Below are 6,517 nucleotides of genomic sequence, written 5' to 3'. Positions count from 1 at the left end.
TTTTTTAATAAGAAGCCCAAACAGTCACAAAAGCAGTTCCCAAATTTAAAGATTTGTCTCACAGTCATATAGTAAGCCAAGTATACAGTAAGTACTAATGTGCAGAAATAATGAAGAAGTCTTTCCCAGTTTTCTTACTTGTTTATTTATGTCCATAAATTATACAATCCTCAACTGTATGCAGATATCAAAATCCACCTAAGAATAAATATAAATTCAGAACTCTCTGTCCAGTCATTGTTTTTAGCCTTGACAGAAATTAGTGTTCAAGTATAGTAAAATTTCTATTATTTTCACTCCCTGGGATCATGATATTATGTGTGACTCTGGCCCTCTGCCCAGAATCATATCCATCTATTTAATTCTGTCTAAAAATCAATGAGGAACTCTTTACCCAGATTGCCTTTTTGGCAGAACTGTTGTCTTGGGGAACTATTGCCTCATAAGGGGATCAAAAAAGTTATTATGACAGACAGAATGATGCAATGGAAATCCTATCTTTGTTTATGCATGTTGTGACATGCTAAAAAAGGGATGTGGCTTCAAACAAATGGTTGTGGCCACTTTGTTGAGCTCCTGTGGACACCCCTGACTTTTGTTTTGGCTGAAGGATCAGAATCAATCATGTTTACAATATTCCCAGAGGTACTTTCCAAAACCATGACTTGGATGATCGAGAATCTCCATAGACATGTCAATAGTAAAATACAGTCCCTCTTAATGATCTTTGAAAACCTTTCCTAACCTAGATGTCCTCCAAGTGTAGGACCCCTAATTAGCATGACAATTTTGGGAGCACCATTCTCAAAATACTTGAATGAGATATACAGTATGTTACTTGTTTCAAGAAACTTACAATATTTCAAGTAAAAAGATGCTGTTTGATTTTAGTACAAGTTTTATTAAATTGAATCTACAATAAATTGCCCTCGCCACCCATTTATTTTCTCAAAAGAAGGCACAGGACCTATGAATCATGCTGGCTGACCCAGTCCTCTTCTGCACATTCAGTGGAAGATATTAATCTCCTAAGCATGCACAAACAGCCATAATAACCTGTTCATATTATTTAAAGAATGTATTAAAATTAGAGATAAATTCTTGATCCTGATCTTTATCTGGCTAGTTAGCATGGACTGAAAATGAGGATATGGTTCTTCTAAGGCCTGGTGAGTGATCCTTATTTTCACATTCATGCTGACTGAGCATATGAAGAAGAGAGCAGGATCCTGACCAAGAATTAATCTTATTCTAATCTAATCATCTAATCTAATCTAATCTAATCTAATCTAATCTCTAGTCTAATCTTAATGTGAAGATGAGGATATGGCTCTTTTAGGGCTTGGTGTTAACAATGAAACTATCAACATGGTAGGTAGCTTTTGCCTTTTAGGATAAATCATCAATAGTAAAGGTACATGCAATCAAATGCTACAGACTAGCATTTGGTTGAGCAACCATGAAGGGCTTAGAAAAGATATTCAAATTCCACAGCATGTCTATACCTACAAAAATCAGAATTGTACAAGCCATGATATTCCCTGCAATATTCTATGGAAGCAAAAGTATGCTGTCTATGCAAGACTGAGCCTGCCATTTTTTTTCAATCCTTGTATAAAATCAGTTTTATGTACATCGGGGTTTGTGTGCCAAATATATGAAATTAGTACTACAGAGATTTGAAATCCAAATCCAGATCTCATTTCTTCTATTTTAAAAGATACTAAATTTATTTTATTTATTTATTTTATTACATTTATATACCGCCCTTTCCCTGAGGACTCAGGGCGGTTTACAGGGAATTAAAAACCAACAATACAAAAGTTAAAACCAGTTTAAAAAAGATTAAACTTAACCCTGTGCAAATAAAACCCCAGTTAAAATAAATTAATCCTCAGCCTGGGCCAGAGAGCTCAAAGAGCCAGGTCTTCAGGCCCCGGCGGAATGAATGGAGGTCGGGGGCAGTCCTCAGCTCCACTGGCAGCTGGTTCCAGAGGGCAGGCACCCCCACTGAGAAGGCCCTATCCCTGGGCGTTACCCGCCGGCAATCTCTTACCGGTGGGACCCTGAGCAGACCCTCCCTGTGGGAGCACACTGGACGAAGGGCACTTGATGCTGGCAGCAGGTGTTCCCTCAAATACCCCGGACCCAAGCCATGTAGGGCTTTATAGGTAATGACCAGCACGTTGAATTTCAACCGGAGGGCAACCAGAAGCCAATGCAGCTCGCGGAGTAGAGGTGTTACATGGGAGTATCGGGAGACCCCTATTACAACTCGCGCGGCCGCATTCTACACCAGTTGAAGCCTCCGAGTGGTCCTCAAGGGCAGCCCCATGTAGAGAGCGTTGCAGTAGTCAAAACGGGAGGTTACGAGCGCATGAGTAACTGTGCGTAGGGCATCTCGGTCCAGATAGGGACGCAACTGGTGCACCAGGCGAACCTGGGCAAAAGCCCCCCTGGTCACGGCTCCTATGTGGTCTTCAAAATTGAGTCGTGAATCCAGGAGGACGCCCAAGTTGCGAGCCCTATCAACGGGGGGGGGTAACACCTCACCCCCCATCGTTAGAGATGGAATAGTCTGGTTGACCTGAGATGCCGATATGCACAGGCACTCAGTCTTGGCGGGATTGAGACGAAGCCTGTTTCTCCCCATCCAGACCTGGACCGCCTCCAGGCACCGGGACATCACGGCGAGGGCATCACTGGGTTGGTTCGGGGTGGAAAGAAAAAGTTGGGTATCATCAGCGTACTGATGATACCCCACCCCGAAACCACGAATGATCTCGCCTAGCGGCTTCATATAGATGTTGAACAGGAGGGGCGAGAGAACCGACCCCTGAGGAACTCCACAAATGAGAGGCCTCGGGGCGGATCTCTGCCCTCCTGCCAACACTGACTGCGAGCGGCCCAGGAGATAGGAGGAGAACCACCGTAAAACGGTGCCTCCCACTCCCAACCCCCTGAGATGCCCCAGCAGGATACCATGGTCGATGGTATCGAAAGCCGCTGAGAGATCTAATAGGACCAGGACAGAGGAGCAACCCCTGTCCCTAGCCCTCCAGAGATCATTCACCAGCGCGACCAATGCCATCTCCATGCTGTGTCCGGGTCTGAAACCCGATTGGTACGGGTCCAGATAATCAGTTTCCTCCAGGAACAGAGGAAGCTGATGCGCCATCACACTCTCAACAACCTTCGCCAAAAAGCGAAGGTTGGAGACTGGAGGATAGTTATTTAAAACAGCCGGGTCCAAAGCAGGCTTCTTGAGGAGGGGTCTCACCACCGCCTCCTTCAAGGCGGCAGGGAAGACACTCTCCTTCAAAGAAGCAGTTATTACTGCATGGAACCAGCCTCGTGTCCCCTCCCGGGCCGCATAAGCTAGCCAGGAGGGGCACGGATCCAACAAACAGGTGGTGGTGCTCAGTCTCCCCATGATCCTGTCCACATCATCAGGGGAAACAGGGTCGAACTCAGTCCAGATAACATGCTCAAGACCGCCCGATTCCTCCACATCAGACTCTGCCCAGTCAGAGTCCAGACCGGTCTGGATCTGAGCGATTTTGTCCGCCAGATGATGACTAAACTCCTCGGCTCGTCCCCGCAAGGGATCCTCTCTCACCTCCTGGTTAAGGAGGGAGCGAGTTACCCTAAACAGGGCGGCCGGGTGATTATCTGCGGACGCGATAAAGGCAGCAAAGTAGTTAGACTTCGCCGTCCTTATCGCCGCAAGATAAGACCTTATAAAGGTTCTTAACTGCAATCGGTCAGATTCGGATCGGCTGGACCTCCAACCGCTCTCTAGACCTCATCTCCGACACTTCATCTCCCGGAGCTCCACAGAGAACTATGGGGCCCAACGGGATCTGCGCCAGGTCAGAGGTCGCAAGGGTACAACGCAGTCAAGTGCCCCAGCAGCCGCCGTTTCCCAGGCATCCACCAGAGCATCGACTGGGCTGTGGGTAAGGGTGATGGGTATAGGCCCAAGCGCCCTCTGGAACCGTTCCGGGTCCATTAGGCGCCTGGGGCGGAACCACCTGGTGGGGGTGGCATAACGGAAAACAAGCCACAGGAGGTAATGATCTGACCATGACAGGGGGGTGATGGTCGGTGAACCCCCACCCAGGTCATCCAACCATTGTCCAGATAGGAACACCAGGTCGAGAGTATGATCGGGCCCTCAATAACTTGGGTCAGGCCCATGGCCATCATGGAGGCCATGAACTCCCGAGCTAACTCAAATGACCCTCCCAGTGACGGCAGGTTGAAGTCACCCAGGACTATAAGCCTGGGGAACTCCACCGCCAGCCCTGAGAGAGTGTCGAGCAGCTCGGGCAGGGCTGTTGCCACACAGCCGGGCGTCAGGTATGTGAGCAACAAGCCCAACTGAGCCCGAGGACCACATCTCAAGAGGAGGGATTCACTCCCAGCCATCTGGACAATGGTGGCCTCCCGCGGACACAGAGTCTCCCGAATAACCACAGCCACCCCACCACCCCTGCCCTGAGCCCGTGGCTGGTGTAGCACCCGGAAACCTGGAGGGCATAACTCAGTCAGAGGCACCCCTCCCTCCGAACCCAACCAAGTTTCCGTAATGCACACTAGATCCGCACATTCCTCCTCGATCAGATCATGAATGAGGGGAGCTTTGTTAACGACGGATCTAGCGTTAAAATAGACCAGCCTGAGCTCAGGGACCTGATCACCCTCATCCCCAGGTAAGAGGGTGCTAACTGGAGGGTCGGAGAGCGCCACCGCTTGGAGATAGCGGGGGCGCGATCCCGGGTGTTGATATGGCCCTCTGTGCAAGCACCTGCTGCCATTCCCTATCATCGTGGGGATTTGAAGCCCCACCCCAACATTCCCAGAACCAGCAACCACTTCCCCCAACCCCGTCCCATCAGGACCCCTAACAGGCCCAGACTGAGTGCCGGTTAAAGATTCCCTCCCCACCCTCCTACCCCTCCCCCTACCTAACCTTTTAAAATAACCGGCTAAAAATTTTATCAGGGGCCTCTTAGCACGTCTCAACTCGAGGCCCCTAGTTAAGCCCAGCCACCTCTCGGGGTCCCAGCAATTGGGCCCGTCATCAAGGGGAATGTTAGAAAGGAAGGCTGGTCGTATCCAGGAGGAAGAAACCCCTCTGAGGGTGTACAAGTCCGATCCAGAGTATTGTACTCGAGCCATGAGATGGAACTGTCCATATGAGCCATTGTTCACAAATGGGGTCAGATGTTATTAAGATGATAAGATGTTAGTTCAGATGTAAAAAACATTAAGTCCGGAACGTGTCTTCATCCAGCAGTCTGCCAGTCCGGCTCTGCTCTCACCTGAACCGGTCCAGGCAAGAGCCCATGATTGTCCTCTCACCTAGCCATGAAATCCAGCCTGGGATGGATAAGGGCAGCATTGCTGGGGGAGCAGAAGTCCCCCCTGCTAGTCTCTCACACCAGCAGGGGATTGATAGCCAGTCCAGGGCCGCCTTCTCACCACGGCCTGTCCTAGACTCCTTCCGGAACATCATAGGGAGGTCACAGGAACAGTAGAAAAAATGTCCCAAATCCTGTTCCAGCCTCCAATCCATCTTAGAAAGTAGCAAGCGAAGACCATCCAAACACGCTAAATCCATTTCTAGGGCAGCAGGGAGCTCAGTTATAAATGTCAAGTGCTCAGATTCAAGCAGCCAAATCTCCATTGTCCTCTGAGAAAAAGGAGACAGAAAAGTCTCCCCCATAGCCTCCACGCCGAAACGGGAATCCGCAGCCATTTTATAAGCGGAAAGGCCAGGAGCAACAGTCAGGAGCAAGGAGATCCACGCGGCTGCAAACGGCGCCCTCCAACCGAGTTCAGGCGCCTGATGATCCATCCAGGAGTCCGCAGCAGGATCCTAGGCTGCCGAAGTCATCTCAGTCTGAGGAAGCTTCCCCAGCGCCCGAGGAAGGGAGAGCGAGCAATCAGTTCTAGCCATCACAGCGCCCGACAGCTGATCCAGAGCACCAGCTGATCGGCGGCAGGCTACAGGCCGCCCGGCCGCTGCCGCTTCTATTTCTCTGGGGGGGGAAGGCTCCACACCGCGAAACGGTGCTAGCCTGTTGTTCCTACACCCCCCCTCCGAATATGCCCTTCGGCTGGGCTTTCGTGAGCCTCACCAGTCCCCCATTGTGTAGGCTCACCGCAGAGCTCAGCGAACGCCGCCCGTGGTCGCCGCCATCTTGGGCAAAAAAAAAAAAACAGAAGACAATATGATATAAATCTGTTAGGAGATACTCTTACCTTACATAAATTCAAATCAAATTGTTGAATATCTGTGGCAAGGATTTAACTGTTCATTGAATAACCTGTGGAAGAATGTCCAATAATACACTATGCATAATAGTATATACAGGAAATACTTTGCTGACATTATTCAAAATTAATGTTATGTTTCGTTCATCAGAGAAGGAAGAGCATCAGCAAGCTCTTGGAATTCAGTGACATTTGTAGACAGTTGTAGAACAGGTTCTGTGCTTGCAGCATTCAA

The sequence above is a fragment of the Vipera ursinii genome, assembly GCF_947247035.1.
Source record: "Vipera ursinii genome assembly, chromosome: 1".
NCBI classification, from domain to species: domain Eukaryota; kingdom Metazoa; phylum Chordata; class Lepidosauria; order Squamata; family Viperidae; genus Vipera; species Vipera ursinii.
The sequence above is the reverse complement of the archived record's forward strand: the minus strand, read 5'-3'. Positions refer to the sequence as shown.